Below are 22,089 nucleotides of genomic sequence, written 5' to 3' on the forward strand. Positions count from 1 at the left end.
GGACACAACTGAGTTTTGCAAAAGGCAGCTTAACCAAATAATTTTTCTCATGCAGTATAAGAAATGAAGGGTAGGATTTACAGAGCAATAAAAACATTGATTACTTTATAAAAACTTTATTGAAAAAACGAGAAACTAATCAAATACAGTTGAAATTACTAAATTATATGGAAATGGAGTTTACAATATTAGCAATCATAGCGAGACCATAGAATTCACAATATTAGCAATCATAGCGAGTAATGGTTGCAGAAACAAATATTGTTAGTCCGGCTGTATTCGTTATAATCAAGATCAAAATGACAAACTTAAAAGTAATTGAGACCTGCAATCATTTAATACTAAAAACTTGAAATCATTATATCTTGTTCAAATAGGACCCGAAATCGCCAATGCAAAAGCAGAGCTGAGAATATAGACTTATTTTAGAATTGCATTATATTTCAAACTTGTGCTAAAGTTGTTTTATGTTAAGTTATGCAAAGGTAAATAAATAATGATGTAATATAAATCAAATTGCCCATCAGATGATTTTTCACAAAAACTATTAGTACAAATATTATTATGCTAATCTTAAATGGTTTTACACTGTACATCTTTTTTTAAATAAAAAAAATTGTATTTAATAGCTCAGTCTTGATTTTGCTATGGCGATGCCGGATTCTAATAATAACTAACTTAAACATATAACACAGTGAAGAGCAACCCAGGCTTATTCCGTGAGTCTTTTTCCAAAAGTTTCCTTGAATAAATGTGGTATAACTTTCTGAACAGTAAAAATAAGATTGACCTTGGAGAAATAAAATTTTAAACTACAGCCTGCGATAATTTTTTTATTGGATAAATTGGCTATAAAGGTTGATCATCACTGGTACATCACATGAAATTAAGTAATTGAGGCCTACAATTTATTTACTAAATAAGGTTAAAAACTATTAATTAAAAATATTTTTCAGAAGGAAAAAAAACAATACTTATACATAATTAGAAATCATTCAATGTAAACTGGAAATCAGCATTTCCATTTCAGAACTGGCATAAGCAATCCTGAGGGTCAGTTAAAAAAATCTGTAAATTATTTGAAATTTTTGGTTATTACCTTATGGGTTATGGGATCATCCAGAATAAAAAATAAATAAAAGAAACCTTAATAGGTATGTATAAAATTTTAAATGTGGGGAGGAAAAGAAAAGCAGTCAGGGTCAAAGCGATATTGCCTGGATTGATACATTAGGAATAGCGTTAATACATAGTCAAATTTGGTAAGTATTTGAAATAAGCAGTCTTTTATCTTGTACAAAACAATTCACCTCAGTTGAAGAACAAAAGGCTTTCAAACATAAAATTTTTAGTTGGAGTGAAAATCATTTAACATAAACTGGAGTTCGACATATATATGGGCTATTATGACTAGCCCTATCACTTAGCCAACAGTAAGCATACTATGAAGTATGCAGTCTCTCATTCTCTTATAAAGCATTTCACTCCTGTTGATTAATACATTTTTTTAAGACAGAATTATTTAAAGTCTTTTAACATGTTTTTTAGAACCATCAAAATTGACACCTAGTTCTGACGATTGATGCACTGTTTTCATGCATAGGATTAACCGATTTGCAAACTAAAGTGGAAATGATGAAGATTTGTAATAACATAACTTTTTACACTTGAATTTTGGTGCTGTGTTATATGGCTGTATATGGATATTGTTGCTCCTTTGGATCAGAAGTCTGCTTCTGAAGTTAAAGGAAATTCAGACAGCAATTAGGGAGAACTGATTTGCTTTGATGACAATAATCTAGACTTCTGTGTTTCTAAACTGAAGACCTAGGCTATTTTTGTTCAGTCTATATTCGCAGAGGAAGTAAAAATGATGTGCGCATACCAAAAACCAGAAATTATTGAATTTACAGACAAAACAATATGGGATTAACACGGTACACCAAATGATCAAATGTGATCAATTCTGTATTGTAATGGGAATATCAAAGCCAAATATTTGAGAGCTTAAATATATAAAGAATTGCGTTTGTGAACAGCCACTGGACCGTCGTGCTTCATCATCACCCGTACAACAACAAATAATATTCAGAGTTTTTCAAAGAGAAAGGCTTGAAAATCCTAATCTATCAAATTATCACTCGTATTACAGCGTCAGGCTGACGCATTAGATACAGACACCCCCTGGTCACCAAAAATAGTTTTTATTAATAATAATATTACTTTTAAAATAAGGAAAACTCATGCATGGTGTTAATTGCCCAAAGAGAGACCCCACGTGCCTGAGAAATACTGGAGTTTGAAACACTTCATAAAGGTCTCGCGGCATGCTATGCCTGAAACATCGTAATTGCCACACTCACTATTCAACCGAGACTTGACAATTACCTCCTGGTTCAAATTGATAACGGTTTTCGCGTTCTCAATGAAATAATTGTGCAGAAGAGCACAGGTGCGGAACACAGTCTTCACATACTTTGGATTGATACCCCCCGGCATGTTAACTACCTTGAACTTCTCTTCAAATACATTCAACGCTATGCTTGCGCATTTTAGGACTTTTTCATGCCTTCTGTTAAAATAGGTATTCCCAAAATGGCGTATAGTTTGCTGATTTTCAAAAGGAGTCAGCACATATTCGGTCAATTTGAACTGTACCGGTGCACAGATTACACTTGGAAGCAGGAGAGGCACGCAAAGGAAGTTGTCAGGCTCTGGGATATTCAACTGGTTGCTATGTAAGGCTTGCCCCATCGCAGTATCATTGAAAGATGTATTTTCTGAGATAGAAAAGTCTACCATCGTAAACTTACACCTGGGATCCACTAACATGTACATGATTGCCGAGTCTTCGGCAATACCTTGAAAACAACTTTTTACATTAGTCAACGATTTCTTTTTCTTCAGGGGTATGGGATAGCCGTCCAAGGCACCAACACACAAGGGAAAACCGTGGTCCAGCTGAAAGGTCTTTCTGATCTGCAGCCAAATCTCATGAGACGGAGGCTCCAAGAAGGCTTGCAGAGCAGTGTTGATTCCCGCACAGCAGTCAAGGATGATTTCTTTCGTGGTCTTTTTATCAATGTTTATTGATTGTGAAATGGCTTTGAAAGTATGGCCATCACCCAGATACCTGCAGAAATTTTATGTTTTATTATACATTAACCAAAATGAAAAAGAGGTAGATGGAGTACATACTAATATAGAATTCATCTAAGTTATATTTTCACACCTAATTATTGTCCTTTAATCCCTTACTAAAACAATGGCATGTGAATAATCTTTGCACAATCCTAGGTGGCCGGCGATACGGTTTACGCCAAATTGTCATCATACAGGATTCATTAAACCCTGCATTATTGGATTGCGTTTTGTGACAAGCAGAACTAGAACTTATTATAGAAATCGACTCTTCTTCCTATCTCTGCCAAAGTAATACAGGGGTGGCACAACAATCTGTGCTCTTGCCAACGCTGTTCCCGTTGCACATCAACAATACATTATTAACATCTCAAAAGTTTACCACTGCCTCCAAAGGGTCTTGACTGGGGTCAGGCCAACCTGGTCAATTGGTGACTAATCTCGGCAAAAAGGGAGATTCATGACTCTCCGATATGTGAGCATACCCTCCCCAACAGAGCATCCATTGATAATGATTAGTAGAAGCAACCCGTTCTCATGTGACATGTGTCAACAGTGTACAAATGTTAACGGCACCAAAAAGGATCAAAGACGCAAGTTCCTAGGAGAATTTTCCACTGAAAAATCGATAGAACAAGGACAGCATTCCCACCTGACATCTGTGCTCTAAAGATTGTAATCCATTGGTTAATATATTGGAATCTATCAAACGGACCGCCCATCAATGTGACTCTGGTTTCGATGGAGAACCCCTTGACTTTTTTATCTATTAGTCAGCATCGTTTATTTATATATTAGGCAGCTTATCTGCAGGAGTGCCACAAGGATCTGTGCTGTTACTGACTCTATTTTGTTGCGCATCAACAATCTTGTCGAATGTGCACCAATACATTGCTACGCTGATGGCAGAACCATTCATGAGGTTTATCTTTTTGACAACTCCCCCTCCACTTATGATTTCCGAACAGCAGGGAAGTTTTGAGACAAAAGTTGACCACCACCGAGAAAAGGTTTGTCAGGGGTATGGTCAATCTAGTTTGTTTCAACATCTCAAAAACCTAATCATTTCTGATTTCGGCAAAGAGACTGGGTGTCTTGTATAGGGCTGGCACATTCTCTAATAGTGACCAGCATTCGTCCAACAATTGAATATAAGAGCCACCTCTGGGCTGGAGCCCTAAAATACTTGATAAACCTACTTGATTCTGAGAAATGGAGGGCGGTCCATCTGATTGACAACCCATTTTTAAGACTAATTGAAATCTCTAATGCACAGACGCAATGTAGGCATGCTGAGCCTGGTCTACAGATATTTCAATGGAGCCTGCATCGTTCCACTGTGAAATCTTTATGGACAAGAGCGGAACACTTTGATGGTGGCTTCACGAGAATACGTCATTTTTTAGACTCGTGTTTGAGTGAGTCGGCTAATGGAGTGCTGATACCAACCCTGCCATACATATGACAGTAAGGCATAGTTGAAAGTAGACGGAATGCTGTAGAAATGAGATTGGCCGAGGTAGATGAACAAAGAAAGAAGTGTAAGGGCCCGTTCCCACTTCCGTTTTAAAAACGGAGGCGGGTCCCGTTTTAAAAACGGATGCCCTAGTGGCTGTAGTGGATGTATGGAGCTGTTCACACTTGTCCGACACGATTTGAAAACGGATCCGACATTTTTTGTCGGATGGCTCGCCAGCGCAGCGCGTCCGTTTTCAAATCGTGTCGGAACACGCTCGCTCATAGTGTTGTATGGAGCTGTTCACACTTGTCGTCTAGTCGTTCCGGCAGAGTCCCCGCCACACTCCAACCCCTCCCCGCCCGCTCCCAGTCGTAAGGAAGCAGGCACGCTGCGTGCTTGTATTTGGTTATTTTGTTAAGTAAATAAATCAAAACTACAATAATGGATAACGAAATAAATCCCGAAAATTTAATACCACTGGTCGAAGAAAGAGTATAGTAATATTTTATTTTCAACTAAATAAAAACAAAACACTTGGTGTACACAACTTTTGTGAATCAAAATTTATATTTTAATTTTTTAAAGTTTACTTTTTTTTAAATTTTAAAGCTTTAATGAGATGCACGATGCACGGAAGAGCGTATTAGTTTAATAAACACATAATAAAAAATATTTGAGTTGTTATTGTTTTCTTACTTTAAAATATCGATAGCCTTTCTTCAGGACAAATGCACTCTCTCAATTTTGTATTTTGATATGTTAAGCTCTCTGAAACTCATTCCAGTAGATGGTTAAAGGAAATGATAGACATTCTCTTAAGCCATTAAGCGCCCTTGAGGTGATTTTCTCATGGTGAAAACGGCGCTATATAAATAATCCAATCATTATTATTCTAAAATAATTAAAGAACTTTAGTTCATCACTTCTCAACTCACCAATTAACACTTGGAAAATTCCCACAGAAAATCATTCAGCTATGATTGGGTGTACCCAAAATTTTCTTTTCACTTTTTTCCTTCTTTTTAATAAGTACCACATGACAACAAGAGCTTCATCGTCGTCCATTACGCACCATTACTGAAGAATGAGCAAATAACATGTTTTGGTTGAATCAACAATGTTTTTTTTTTCGTAGAGTATGGTCCGTTTTTAAAACGGATCCGTTTTTAAAACGGAAGTGTGAACAGAGCCATTGGCCATCCGTTTTTAAAACGGGACCCGCCTCCGATTTGAAAACGGAAGTGGGAACGGGCCCTAAGGAGAATATAAAATGTGGAAGAGAATGGTAGAAGAAGTGTATACCGCAGGGTCGGACAGATGTCATTGCCCAACATAGCATGACAAGAGGTATGACCTTGCTAAATGCCCTACCAGCGGATATAGATGTGTTTAATATCACTATACCATGTTTTAAAAAATATATGTACATGTATTTTTAGTTTTAATAAAATTGTACCATAATTGGACTTACCTGTCTGTCGTACAATAAAAAAAATAAAAAAAATGAAAAAAATAAAAAAAGTCGGGGACACCTGAATATAATATTATATGCCAAAGGCCTATTGACTGTTATATATATATCTTAACCCCCTCAAGCTAATTTGTTGAAACAGTTCATTTTCAAAAGCTTTATATTCAAATCTAGAAGTTAATCACAGAAGAATTAAAATTAGAGCAATTTAAGAAAATAGTATGAAATTTTTTAGTAATTATTTTTAATAATACATATGTATAATTAAATGTATTTTTTCACTATCAGTAATTTTACTTCCGTGTTTAAACGAATAAGCCATTAAGGTAAGTAAGTAAAGTAAGGTGAGCCATTTTTAACACTTTTGTATGTTTGCATTAAAATTTTTATTATTTTAGAGGAAAACCTCAAATTGTAATATTTAATTATTAAAGATAATATTAGCGATTGTCAAACGAAAATTTGAAACAGAAAATGCAAAAGTTACGGTCGCATCTAGGAACTGAACCCAAATCAGCGCCCCGGCAAGGCGAACATACTGGATTCAATTCCTAGATGCGACTGTATCTTTTTCTGTTTCAAATTTTCGTTTGACAATTGCAAATATTGTCTTCAATAATTAAAAAACTTAATATTTCAAAAATCATATGTTTTTTCATAATAATTAAAATTGAAATTGTATTTTATCACCATTCAAAACCAGTTTTTAGATTTCGGATCCATTCAGAATTGTACCATTATTTGGATTTTATTGCAAAACGGAAATAATCCAACCTTTCAGGCCAGAGGGGTTAAAGACGCTGTCAGAATTTCGGAGAATTTGTGTGTTTTCAGCTTCGCAATAAAATCCAAATAAATGGAATATTTTTGAATGTATCCGAAAATTAAAAACAGTTTTTGAATGGTAAAGAAATATGTAGAATTTTTTTTTTTTTCAAAGAAAATTTACATTGGATGATACATGGTAGGGATGCCCCTGTGTTATGGCGGGTGAAGTTTAAAGATTGAAGAATTTAATAATATTCATAAAAGTTAGTAAATTAAATTATAGAATTCTGATTCAGTTTATATTTTATGTGATAAATAATTAATTAAACATTGACAAGTGCTATTTTTTATATGAATTAAATCAATTGAGGAATGTGAGAGATATGTTGAGGGAGATAGGGGGTTAAAGTGTAGAATGTATGGGTGTGTAGTTGAAATGTATTGCAGATGTTAGGATCCATAGAGTTATTTGTGTTTTGAAAGTATGGAGCGTAGTTTCTTTTTTTAGGATATCAGGGAGAAGGTTGAAGGTTTTAGGAGCTAGTTAGGTGAATTGTCTTTGTGCTGATGTAGTATGAGGTTTAGGTACATTGTAATGTCGTTTGGTTATATTTCTGGTGGTATGATTGTGCTGTAAGAGTGTTTTTTTATTGTATTTTGTACAAGAAATGTGTTAGCATAAATTTTAAATGGAGTTGACATATATTTAAGACACTATACTCTATAAAAAGACGGATTGAGGAATATCTTGTGAGTCACTTATTGATAACACGTATAACCATTTTTTGGGCTTTTTGCAGAGGATCAATAATAGTTTGAGCACAGCCACCCCAAATGATGATACCGTATGCTAATATGGATTGACAGAGAGCATAGTATACTAATTTAAGTGTTGTAGGTGTAAGGATATTTCTGAGAGTTCGAAACACATAAAATAGCTTGCGAATGCGGGGAGTCAGGCTGACTATATGCTTATCCCAATGTAGATATTAATCAATCATGACTCCCAGATATTTTATATTGGTGACTTGTGTCAAGTTTGGGCAATTACAGGAAGAATTAGGTCTTCGACAGGAGTGAATTATTATTTTTTTATTGTTAGCAGGTTGGGTAGCGGAGGACAGATTAAAGGTTATAAATTTAGTTTTTCCAGAATTGAGAGTAAGGAGATTGTCATCTAACCAATTCATTACAAGGCCTATGTCATTTTGAGCTATCTCAAATGTTCCTTTCCAAGTTTATGTCGAGCTATTAGGACAGTGTTGTCTGCAAAAAATATTAGTTTTCCGGTTATGGGTAGGTTACGGAGATTGTTAATATATATGACGAACAGAATAGGGCCTAGGACACTTCCTTGTGGGACTCAAAATTGAATTGGTAGAGGGTTACTTACATCGCTATTGATAATTTTCACGGTTTGCGATCTGCCAGTTAGATATGAGGAGAACCAGTCTAAATTTCTGTCTCGGATTCCTATATAAAATAGTCTTTCAAGAAGTATGGGGTGAGAAACCATGTCGAATGCTTTGGCTAAGTCTAGGAATATGGCAATTCAGGAGTCATCTCCGTCCAGGCTGTTAGTGATATTCTCTGTCAGATCTAAGATTGCCGATTCTGTATTAAGTTTTTTTTGGAAGCTAAACTGATTAGGCGAAAGAATCTTCTGGGTTTATATTAAGAAAATTATCAAAAGAGTTAATCGGGTCTATTGTGTGTGTATGTGTATGTTGGGTGATTGGATTCAGCTAAGACTTTGTAAGTTATGTATAACCTTGCACTTAGTAAAAGGAAAATCATTACAATTAAAACGAATAGCACAAATGAAATTTAAATGAGTTAGATTCTTTGTTTCAATTATATTAGTAATATGAATTAAATAAGGTAATTTAATTAAAGTAATTAAATCATGTGAATTAGGAGAATCAAAGGAATTGTACTTTTTAGAGTAAAATGTAGTGATACAGTTAAGTAGATTGAGATTTTTATATTGTGGATTAAATTCAGTAAGTAAATAATTTGAAATGAATGAATTCAGATAATTATATGAGTTAAATGAGTTGAGACAGTACAGATAACTTGAGATGATAACTTGCTTTGGATAGATTAAGATATTTATAGATATTACCATAATTGTGAGAATTAAATAATTTTAATGAATAATAGTAATTGACAGAATTGATAGAATTACATTAATAATCGAATGAATCGTCAAAGTCCAGAGAATCAGAAGAATTGTAAGAAGTAAAATAATATTAAGATTTATATGAAATATGTGATGTAAGAAAAATAGGAAAATTAAAATAATTTTGGAATTAAAATAGATTACAGAATAAGAGGTAGAGTTGGAAGAATTTGTATAGATATCTAGGCATGTTATAATATTGAATAAATAATTTTATATTTAGAAAAATACATATAATTTTTTAAAGTAGCGTAGGGAGTGTGGCAAATCCATCACTCAGGGAGTGGAAACGCGACCTGCAATAGCCATCCCAAGCTAAAGTGTGAGCTACCGTGCCTCCGAGAACCATGTCGTATCTCGGAGTGTTTAGCTCTACTGAAGTGGACTTTTTAATTCCCTAGATACTCGTGGGACTAAATATGGATTGTAAAAACACAAAAAATAACTTTTCTTCATATGAAGCGGTTACTTTGTGATGTGACATTATAATTTAAAATTAAACAATAACTTTGTAAACATCACTTATAGGTAAATACTTAATGCCGACCGGCTTCATCAGGGCATTATAATATTATACTGCCCTGATGAAGCTACGGTTGTAGCGAAACCCGGTCGGCATTAAGTATTTACCTGTAAGTGATGTTTACAAAGTTATTGTTTAATTTTAAACAAAAAATAACATCGATGAGGGGTCTTTGGGGAACCCAGAGAGAATGAAATGGAGAGATGAGGCTACCGTGGTGGATACTTCCCTCTTGGGGCCTTCGGGGAACCAAAAGGGAGTGGAGAGGAGCGATGAGTTCAACCCGGTGGACTCATCCCTCGCGGGGCCTTAAAGGAACCCAAACAAAGACAGTACTCCGAGGGACCTGGAAGCTAACTCCAATAAGAATCCCCACCTCCAACCGGGCCCCTCGATAATGAGTGTGGACGAGAATAGCATAAAAGTGCTGAGGGAAATGGGGTTGACAGCGTACGTCGGGATAAGGAAGGCCACCTTCACTGTGCGCTGTCCCAACACCGAGGAATGTAAGTTGGGTAAGTGACCTAAGGATTAGACAAAAGACTAAAAATTAAAATTTCGCCCAAATAAACTTGTGTCGCAGCCCGGCAGCAGCCAAGAACCCTGGTCTTACAGGGGGAAGATCAGAGGGCTAAACATGAACCAAGGGCTACTCTATTACAACGACTCGGGAGACAGACCCAGGGCTTGCATCCTCATTAGAGGAATAGCTGGCACACTGCTCCCCAAACACTGCAGCAGGGACCTGGTGGCGGTGAAGTTACCGGTCACGCTGGATAAAAGAAGAAGAGAAGTAGTGGTGGCATCAGCATACATGCCCTACGACTCTACGGAACCACCACCTTCAAGGGAAATAACGAGACTCATCCAAGACTGCAGGGAAAAGGGTAGGGAACTGATATTCGGAGCTGATTCGCACCACAGTGTGTGGGGGAGTAGGAACATCAACAAACGATGACAAGACCTCCTGGAAAACCTAATAACAGTGAACCTTGAGATTCTCAATAGAGGTAGGGAACCCACCTTTGTTATAAGTAACAGACAGGAGGTGATAGACCTGACTCTGGGAACCTTGAGAGTCTCACGATGGAGAGTCTCAGGATGGAGAGTCTCAGGATGGAGAGTGTCGGATGAACCATTCTTTTCGGACCATCGACACATAGAATTTAAACTAGAGTGAAAAGCAAAAAGAACGGGGACCGACACATATAGGAACCCAAAAGTAACTGACTGGACTCGGTACTCAGAGAAGCTAAACATAGGAGCAAAATTTCCAGGCTAATACGGTTGCCCCGAAGAGATTGAGGACGCAGTAGACATACTGAGGGACTCAATGATAAGGGCATACGAAAAGACCCAGGGGCCGGCCCATTCTGGAAAGTAGGGGGAGGTTTCACCAACAATTGAGAAGAGGAGTTGGAGGAATTGCTGGAGAAACGCTTTCCCGGTTACAAAAAGTTAGAAGCAAGTGACAGAAGTCCACCACCGACCAGATTTACACGGAAAGGTAAGGATTGGGACACTGCGTCTAAAATTGTTACTCCCGCCAGAGTTAAATGGACAATCAACTTTTTGAACCATTTAAAAGCACAGGAGAGAATAGAATCTTTCCAGTGCTTCTACAGAGAGGCCTAGATACAATCCTACTTCCCGTGACTAATCCTGAGGGTATGCTGTGCCCTCGAATACATTCCCATATCATTATGTAGTGTGTTCATACCTAAATCGGGGAGAATCGAATATAACCAACCAGGCGCATTTCGCCTAATTAGTCTCACCTCGTTTCTTCTAAAGACTATAGAGTGGCTAATGAATAGGCACATGAGGGACGGGGCACTGAGAGAAAAGCCCCTCCATGAGTTGAAATTTACCTATCAACCAGATAAGTCAATCGACGCGGCACTGCACGGGTTGATGTACAAACTGGAACAGGCACAGGCGACCTGGGAACTGGCAGTAGGTCTCTTCCTGGATATAGAGGAAGCATTCATCTACACCACTATTAAATCCATCGATGAAGTCACCCGGACAAGACAGAGCTGGTAATCTTTACTCGCAAAAGGAAGAGGGATGAAGCAATCCAACCTTCTATGGAAAATGTTGTAAAACAAAGAATCATGCATGCAGCCTTGGTCTGGTTGAGGAGAACAACACTGAAAATATTGATGGCCACACTGAACCACATACAGGGACTTGCATGCAGAGGAATCACAGGAGCCATGCGAACCACTCCAATACTAGCCACGTGAGTGCTGCTGAATCTACCCCCACTAAACTTAGAAATAGAGGGTGCGGCGATGGCGGCAGCCTACAGGTTACAATGGAAAGGTCAATGGAGAGGTCAGTTGCCCAAAAACAGTAACTTCTAGATTTTAATATAAAGTGTGGTGTTTTCTCTTTCTAACACTGTTTAGTTCATATTTCTCACCATGACATTAAGTGAGATACAACAATTTCTATGAGACCATATGAACTGTTCCCAAAAGCGAACTAATTGACTCTACGAGTAATAGCTATTTGTTTGCAAAACAGAACGAATTAGTTTGAGGGGTTAACAAAAAAATTACACCCAGTTTACTAGAATTCACAACCTTAAAACCATCCATAAAATCAAACAACGGCGGGTAGACAACAGCTAGTTATTTATAAATTACATGTAAAGGAATGTTCTTCTTTCCTCAAAAAATAAAAATGGAAAACTCTTTTCGGACCTTAGTTAGTGTACGAACACAAAGGACGCGGGTTTCGGCTTTCATATTATCGGTGCTCAGTGCCTGAGTTCGTCAGCGGCAGTTGGCGCCAAGTTGTGGACACGTAAACGCATGTAAAATTTGCGCTATCTGGGCGGTAGCCTGAAAGCAGCTCCCAGTTTTGACTAAATGTCGAACTCGTCAGATGAAGATTTTTACTTTTGGAGAATCCTTTCTTGAAATTAAGAAATAAAACATATGTACAGTGTGTAGAATGTTTCTTTTATCCCAGATTGGCAATTTGTTGAAAATGGCGGCAATTAACAGGTCGCTCATTTTGACACTATCTTCCTGCACTATAAGCGTCACTAACCGGCGTCACCAGCGAGTAGGAATTAAGAATTCATTCCGGTAAAGCTTATCGGCGCCGCTACGCGCGTACACAAATCTGAACCTGCCTTCACTATGTGCGGTCTCACGTTTACATACAAATAATCTCATCAGCCAGAAAGCCGAAACCCGCATCCTGTGTGTTTGTACACTTAGGCATTAGGAAAATGGACAAAAGAACTTACCTGAAGCATATCTGAATACAGTCGTAGGAGGTCAGATCAGGACCCAGGAGCTTATTATTGCTCTTCCTTATATAGGGGGTTAACATCTCAACTAGTTGCAAGTAATCACGATCTTCCAAACCAAACTGGTAGTGGTTTTTTGGAGTTTCAAGAGAAAACGCCATTTTAAGGGAGAGAACTTGTAAGAGATGCTTCAACGAGTGAACACCATGAAAGACTGGCCTGTGACATAGCTAACAGCCCAGGCATTGTAATATTTAGTGTTAACTAAGCAAAATGTGCAACCTAAAACTTATCGAATTGATTCCCACACAATGGATCATGACGTAGTGTGCATTACAATATGCTGAGATAGCTATTATTTTATTTTTCTTATAAGCTTAGTAAATGCTTGTGACAATTTAATAAATTTATATATGCACATTGTTGAAACATGAGACAAGAATTATCTCAGGTTTCTTATTTACATAAACAGCTTTCGATCAGCTTCTAAGAAAATAAGGACAGAAAGTCGTCTGATACTATAGATTAATAAGAAATGCAAAAATCTTTCCCACGTTTTTATCCCAGCTCATCAAATAAAATATGACCATTGCTTTTTTTTTCTGTACTAATTTTGGGAGATATGATTTTGCGAGGTCTGATGATTACATGGCATGGTCAAGTTGATGGTGACATACGATTGTGAATGGAACAACAGTTTTCCTGTCTTTCTACCTAAGAACTGTGTTAATTTGTTAGTAATTTAGAGCGGCGTTATAATTTATAAATTCATTTGGCTACCTGTGGAGAGATACACTGGAATCAACAGACATCGGTAGATGCCCAACCATAACCTGGTGCCAACGGAATGGTGACTGCATCCTTTATTATACTTTGTTTGAACAAGTCTCCGCTCTTTGTTTTTTTTACCTACCTAGTTTCTTGTTGGCCAGGCTGGAGATAATAGAAGGGAGTTTGTCAGGAGCTAGTTGCTTCATTGCTGCTTATGGGCTGGTCTGTCAATAAGATCACGAATCAAGATCATATTAATTTCTAACGTTTTATCATTGTCATCCACGACGGCATCCATATTCTCGTGGAAGAGGCACAAAAATATGTCATCATAGTGATAATCGCTATAGTTTTCTCTCTAGAATTGGTTGGCCTGAACAACATCAGATTGAAGGAGACAAATCATATTCTGCTGAAAGGATTCCTGAAAATAAAGAGATTTTCATGTTATCTCAAGTAACATAATATTCTTTGTATTTCTTCGGCATTAATGCCGAATTATTATAAATTTTTTAAATTATTACATAGTTAACTATGTAATAATTTTTAAACATTTTGTCTTTGAAGAGTTTTATTTTATTATGTTCATGAAATAAACTTTTAAAAAATGTGTTTTAACGTTTCGAAACTGGCAGTAAATTACGAAAAAATAAGTAACAAGTATAAAATGATACTCTTCAAAACCAAAACATTATATTCTTTATATCATTAGGGAATATTATTATCTGGCATAATATAATTATTGGAAGATTTATTCCCAAAAAAGCCAGCTACAGCACTTACTGCCCAAGTTAAGACAAATCAAAGCACGAAACCTAACATGTATTATTGCACGGGACGACTCTTCATTCGGCCAGCCTCGTTAGTCATCGGCTCTTTCCGCCCGGCCGCCAAAACAATGTGAGGTATATTTGCTTATTTTTAATAAAATTGACAATGGATCTTTCTTTGTGTACATTTTAATATACTTTTTTTATTAAGATGTTAATCCTAGTTCCTAAGCTCTACCTAATTTTATGTACTTACAACAATGTGATTTGTTAAAGTCCGCCGTTATATGAAACTATTTTTAACTTCCACATAATTGTGTCAAATATCTATAGAGGTAGATATTAAAATATTACAAATGACATATATGAAATACATATTATTAATTAGACATAACATATTATGTAAAATGTGCCAAAAAAAAGTTATTAGATGTGTTTTTAATTTTTGCCTTTTAGACTGCTAAAAAAATTATTTGTTTGCCTCGAACATTAGGAGTGCGGCGTTTATTGGGCTATTCATGCACAATCTCATACATAATCTTCGTACTTATACCTATTCCTACCAATATATTAGCTTCCTTAAAATTTGTATGTTCCAATGATCAATGTCATTGCAGTCGGTTTTGGGGGAATCAATTTTTTTAATTTATTTTTCGGAATAACTTTATTGAGTAAAACCTCAAATTGTAATATTTAATTATTGAAGACAATATTAGCGATTTCTAAACGAAAATCTGAAACAGAAAAATCAGAAAAGGATACGGTCACATCTAGGACTCGAACCCAGGATCAGTGGCAGATTGAGTCAAAGGCTTTAGCTAAATCTAGATATATCGCTATGCATTTGTACCCTTGATCTAAGTTGCTATGTATATAATCTATTGTACATGCCAAAGCTTCTTTTGTGCCTATTTTTTCTCTAAATCCATATTGGTTATCCGAGATTAATTTGTTTTCTTCTAGGTATTTTATAATTTGGTTTTTTAATACTCTTTCGAAAATTTTTGAAAGCGAGTTTAACAGAGTGATTGGGTCTATAGTTATTTTTTTTTAAATAAAACAAACACTTTGTATTTAATGTGTTTATTATTTTGTCAATTTCCTCTTCCGAGGTTGTTTTTATTGTAAATCTGTGTTGTGTCGATTTTTTATTAATATTTGATCTATTTGTTTGTGTTAGTGTGTTTGTGTTATGCAATTTACGGTTCGCTAAAACTTTTCCTATATTTGCGAAGAAGTTATTCACATGATTTGCTATAGTTTCTGTATTTGTATTGACATCCAATTTTTTTGAGTTAATATTTAGATTTTCAATAGTATTTTTCTGTTTGTATTTTTGTGTATATGTAACTACTTTTAATATTTTCCATATTTCCTTTGGGTTATTTTTTTCTTTTTTAAGTTTTTCTGTATAGTACAATTCCTTAGCCACTCAAATAATTTTTGTGCAGATGTTTCTATATCTTTTATAGTAGTTAAGTTGTTACATGTCGTAGGATGTATTTTTAATTTGTTTGTGAATTTTGTCTCGTTTACGAATACAGTTTAATATTCCCTGTGTTATCCATAGTTTAATTTTTTTTGCTTTGTGTGAGTTTTACTTGTTTTATCTAAGTGTTATTATTTATTTCTTGTGCTAACATGTTATTAAATTTATCCCAGGCCTCTTCAACATTCTCTATTTAGTATATTGTACTCCAGTCTATTTTTTTGAGTTTTTCTTTCAAGTTTGAGTAGTTTATTATTTGTTTTGTGAATATTTTATGTTGGTTGGGTTTTGTGTTTTCGGTGTCTATTGCTATCATATTCATGTAGTGATCTGTGATAGTGCTTTCAAGTACTACGGTTTTGGTTTTTAGTTTTGTTTTGATCATTATATGATCTATACAACTTTTTGTGTTTTGTGTGACTCGTGTTGGAACCTTTATCGTTGGCTCCAGTCCATGCTGTGCTAGTAGTGTTAGGTATTCTATGTTTTGTGGGTGTCCGTTTTGTAAGATGTTTATGTTTAGGTCTCCAATGATGATGATATTTTTGTTGATTTCTTTTAAAGTATTGTTTTGTTTTTAAAGTGCAGTTAGGAAATGTGTAATGTTGTTTTTGGAAGGAGATCTGTACATCGCAAGAATACACGTTTCTTTATCATATGTTATTTGTATGCAGTTGGAGTCTATGATGTGTAGATGTAAACAGACTTATTGTCGTATCTAATGCATGTAGGCATGCTGAGTCTATTTTACAGATATTTAAATGGAGCCTGCTCTAAGAAACTAGAAACTAGTTGTTTCTTTGATTAGTTTTGTGGAAGTCAGCTCGTATGTGGAACAAGCTACCGGAAACTGTTATAACTCCTTCATATATTCCAGACCTGCATTAATAAATCCCTTACAGCCCCTTCCTTAACCCACCCCACGACGCTGCCCAACTGGGAGCAATATATCTCCCCCGTTTTTACACTGTATAGACAGAGGCACTCTTGTGCGGTGTCACATAAAAATTAAAAAAAAATACATGCAAAATTTAAAAAAAAAATTTTGTGCCTACTTCAAAGATGATAAATGAATGTTACGCATTCTACGAATTAATCCGTTGCTGAATGAGTTTTACAGTGAATTTTGATAATCCTAAATAATTATTTAATTTAATCAAAATGATTGAATTATAGTCAAATTTTACCAGTGTGCGTTTAGGGGCATAACAGGGAGTTACTAGTTTGGCCCGTGCTATCTTTTTATTGGTTGTTAAGACTCGTCTCGTCATTCTATAATCCCTCACAAAATATCACGCCCCCCTCCAGTTTCGAATTTTTGAATGACTACTGCATCTCCTTAACTAATTTAATTACCCAGTTAGTAGAGAAATATTTTTGGGTCTAATAGTTTCTCAATCTAGTCTATTTACTAATACTTAAAAATAATACAGTATAATTGCTTAAAAACGGTATAGTTATAAAAAAAATCATTGGCTGAAACTGGCTGAAACCGAAACTTCAGTCAGTCTGTAATATTTTCCCATACAATGTGAACATAAAAAATAGAGATATTTATAAAATAAGAAACGCATGCCATAATAATAACATCAAAAATACTAACCTATTGTGCCAATATTGACGGTTGTCGGTGGTCACAATGGGGAGTCACAAATTTAATTGTTTTCAATTTGTCTTCATCTTCTGGATCCTAATAGATCTATTATTTTGTATGGTGACCATGCATAGTTCCATATAATCGATGGACTATCCTCTCATACCGGTGCGCTTCGCATGGTTTTTAATATGATGATTGGACAACTGAGGTAGCAGACAGAAACTTCTCTATTGCTAGTTTAGGAATTATGAAATAAATTGATCCTAGATCTTTCTGGTACGTATAATCTTATATCTTTTGATATATTACATACTAGCAAGCTACCCACCCTGTATTCCACCTGTAACTGTTTTCCCATGAACCTAATGATGTTTGAAATAAGGGAATAGGTTTTTGAGTCAGTGGTTGAGTTGGCATCGCATTTGGGTACCACCCAGGTGTTCTGTGTTCAATCCCTCGGCTGGCTAAGTCCTCCATCACAACACAAGCAACATTTTCCGCTTACTGTGGTGGTAGTAGTAGAAGTAGCTAGGATTATTGTTGGGTTATTCGTAATCCGGGAATGTTTGTCTTTCGTTTAAAAAAAAAAGGTATTCATTCAATTAATACTTCTGCATCTTTTTTAAAACTGTGATTTAATTATCTTCTGCCCTGTCACACTTAACACGTCTTGACTTCTGCGATGGCCGCCCTGCTCGCTGCACTCCAGTTGCGTGCGCAGCTGCGATTACATTCACTACTTTGCATTGGTACCTGCAACCACCCGGCCCCCCTGATGCCATCATCACCGCACGAATTGACTTAACCAACCCGAAGGCCTTCGTGTCCTAGTGGGTCGTTGTTCTGTGCTGCTCTCTCCTTCAAGTTCGCCATCTCTCTCAAAGTGCTTCTCTTCCTGATGCATAGGTACCGGTTATTCACCATCCTCTTCAAAAACATCTAAAAGATTGAAGGTGGGACGTGCAGCAAGTCCTTTGCATCTCTCCTCAGACCAAGTCCGTTCTCTGACAGGCATCTTCCGCGGGTCAAGCACATGACTCAGTATGCCATCTACTTTGATGTTGTTGACTGAAGTAAGTCTTGTCCGCCTTTCAAGCCTCCAGCTTGATGATCTACTGGCTTAACCGCAAAGAGATCGCCTACTTGTGCAGAAGGGTGCTTGTACGAGCAAGTGTGAACTAAACTAAACGGCATAACACCCTGATCATCCTGACTCTTCGCAGCCAGATTGTACCAGAATATTGAGTCCAGGGGATCGCTTCCCCTTCTGGCTGATTTCTTTAACTATTCCGTTCCCTGCTGGGCGGTATACCATGCGAAATCTTTGACGTACATTCCATCTTTAAAACATATCTGCTATAGGAATGAAATGCTGTACCATTGTCCATGAGAACTTCATCAGGTGGGCCTCTTTCCAGAAACACTTCTTCCAAACGTCAATCGAAGCTGCATTCTTTGACTCAATTTCCCGCCACACAGCAAATCTACTTGGACACAATCGATGAGTGTGAGGAAATATTTCCTACCGAAATGAGTAACGTCAACTGCTAAGCGACTTCAGGTTGTCGCAACATTGAGATTACCCGCTTCATGGGATGATGGCTGTGGGTCAAGTGTCCAGCATTGTATGCAGGAACGTAAGCATCTATCGAGGTCCTCTCTTCTCACCACGGCACCAACCAGCCGGGCAAGATGAAGCGTTCGCTCTACAGTGATGCTGATCATGTAGAGCTTCCACGCTTAAAGCCCATGTTTGCTCACCAGTTTCACTATCAAGTCTTTCCCACCTCCCTTCACACTCTGAGGATTCTGCACCATCACACTTGACTGGTCTTGCCTTTTGCGATGGCCGCCCTGTTCGCTGCACTCGCTGCCTTGCATGCGCAGCTTCGGTTGCGTTCACTACCTTGCAGTGGTACCTGCATATCACTACATTAATGAAAACCTGAATGCACCAATCTCTTTTCAATTTGTGCATCCATTACTTTTGTACTTCTTCCCACTTTTATTTTTTTTTATTCTCATCAAATTTGCCCAATCAGATGTAGCAGATCGTTGATAAATATTCCACATAGGGATACAATCAGCTTGTGTAACCTTTCCAAATATTATGCTCTTAATAACAGCTTTGGGCATCCCGAAGTTTTCCTCGGGACAACACGACGTAGTACCGAAAAATGGGATGGTAGGTTAAAAACGGGACATATGGTCTGGTTACTCATGGAACTTTTTGCCACATCAATTCTTCCAGAAAAAGAAGCCCCTGAGTTTGCTGGTTGGTTTTGCCATTGCAAAACAAGTCAAAAACGTGTTTCGAAACCTTTGATTATATACATTTATATAATCAAAGTTCGAAACATATTGAAAATTTTGTCTAAGATAACAAATTGATACTTTTAGCTTCCTTGGGGTGGATACATAAATAAACCAATCACGGTGGATAGTTACGATGTTCTTCTGTCAGTCATACAGTTCTAGAGTATTTAGGGGTTATTCCTTGAATTCCCTCCTGAAAAGTGATTTCACAATCAGTGTTTAGTTTAGTTCAATGTTCATTTTTTTCACTAATTATTTCAAAGAAAGATGAATAATAATTATGAGACCCAAATTTGATCATTATTATTAACTGATAATTATTATCAGACATAAAATTGTGGTGTAGCACAAGATATAGATAATATTATTAGCATAATCTCTAAATAATTGCATCTTAAACCTCAACAATTTTTGAGGTTAGAATGGAAATAATCTTATTTATCTGCGACCAACATTTCTCTTATTACTTTAATTTTGTTTTTAAAACGTTACCACATAGTTTGTCATGCTAAATAAAAGGACTTATTTTTATTTTGCATATTATAAACATTAAAAATTTCAGAATTTAAAACATAACCCATAAATATATAGGTGAATTTAGGCTAGGCCATAATTCATCCATAAATAAACGTGGTTTATTTATGAAATAAACCACTGCCATCTGTATAGAGACGGCAGTGAATAAACCAATCACGGATAGGCATAGATTGAATAGATTGGAAGAAAATAAATTATAAAATCGGTACTTGCGCATGAGAACTCGGTCCCATAAATCAACTTGCTCGGTCCGTGGTATAGATATACCTATAAATAAACCAATCACGATATACCACTCACCGGTTCGTGGTTTATTCTTGAACCATAAATAAACCTCTTGAACGTAATGAGAAGAGAAAGAATTTTTTGTAGGAAGTAATCAATTTGCAATTAGAAGTTTAAAAAACATATAATTATTTTCAGGCCGAACAGACATTAATTGGTTTATAAATTCAATAAAGCGTTGTTAACGCAAAAAGTATTTTTAATCAAATCAATAATGTCTGTGGCGGGTAGTGTGGATTTGATTTTTAATGAAATCTACAGTAGTTTTATTACGATATTTCAATTCACATACAAAATGAGAGAAAGTTCACTGTCTATGTGAGATTTTTAAAAAACACACCCCCCCCCCCCAATTCCTAAGAATGAATGTTTTATTTTATTTCGTTAAGTTCATAGAAGTTACGTAAAGAACTTAGCTTGCCACACTAAACCTACAATAAAATCATTTACGAAAAAGGGTTCGATTTTAACATTTTCAAACCTCTTTCTCAGATGTGATTCTACATTTTTTTCTAGACTGTAAAAGATTTCAGGTTATGGAAGAAATAGACATGGAAGTGTTTTTGTGAAACCATCGCCTTAACAGGAGTAGAAGGGCAAATTAATGCCTACTAGTGTCATTTTATCAAAGAGGATGTTTTCGATTCAGAGGACCATTGAAGTTGGTACTTAGTTTTTAGAATATGGAATGGTCTATAATTATCTAACCGGAAAAGGGATATCATTTAAAGGATCATTGGCAGTGGCTTCCTGAGCAATGGAATCAGCCATGTCATTTTCAGTAATACCAAGGTGTTCTGGAATCCAGGCCAGGACAACCGACGCGTGAGCCAGCAATATGGAATGCAGGAGGTCCCTGATCGAGATTAGAGGGTCGCTAATTGTTTTGTAATGAGCTAAGCCAGCCTGAAAGAATGAGTGCGTTTTTAATATTAAGTAATTTGGCGAGTTTAAGAGCTTCTATAATAGCTACACAATCAGCAAAGAAAATGTAGCATTATTTTTTTTAATATAATTTAATAATGTTGTCGAATTTTGTATTATTGATTGAGTTGAGTTTAAATGTATTTATTTTTACTTATTCCTATAAACTGATGGACCTTTGGATATAAAGTAAGGCTTTCATAAGGACATGAGTATAGGGGGAGAGATTCATTAATGTAGGTGTTGGTAGATCTATCCAAGAAAGATTTGGAGCAAACAAATTCAAAGTTAAATATTAGTTTTATTCTTATGATTAACGATACAATTTCCAATATATTTTTTATCGAAATTGAAAAAGCTTCAGGCGCCCAATAGAAATAAAATGAAAATGAATATACTTTTCGGGAAATAAACTTTCAGTGTCTTCAACAAAAATTAAATCACTTAATAATGTTTTGTAAAACTGTGTTTGGTATAATTTCACCTGTCGGTAAATTATGCTGTTATTTTACAACAAAGTTCCTAAAAATAAATAGTACATCCAGAATATTACATATAGAATAAATTTAATAAATTATTAACCTTCTC

General features: G+C 36.0%; 1 long non-coding RNA gene across 2 annotated transcripts; it reads right to left on the reverse strand.

Annotated features, from left to right (window-relative positions):
* Positions 1-134: 134 nt before the first annotated feature.
* LOC149412290 (uncharacterized) lies at positions 135-20,404 on the reverse strand. 2 transcript variants are annotated; one of them, XR_016304591.1, is made up of 4 exons: positions 20,248-20,404; positions 17,446-19,948; positions 13,726-14,007; positions 135-3,133 (listed from the first exon to the last, which is right to left on the reverse strand). It is a non-coding gene; the product is annotated as an uncharacterized LOC149412290 (long non-coding RNA). The 2 variants fall into 2 exon arrangements; XR_016304590.1 differs by lacking the exon at positions 20,248-20,404 and having other exon boundaries at positions 17,446-20,205.
* Between the last annotated feature and the right edge of the window lie 1,685 nt (positions 20,405-22,089).

Source organism: Hesperophylax consimilis, chromosome 23 (assembly GCF_061612785.1).
Source record: "Hesperophylax consimilis isolate HC1 chromosome 23, BYU_Hcon_1.0, whole genome shotgun sequence".
Classification (NCBI taxonomy): domain Eukaryota; kingdom Metazoa; phylum Arthropoda; class Insecta; order Trichoptera; family Limnephilidae; genus Hesperophylax; species Hesperophylax consimilis.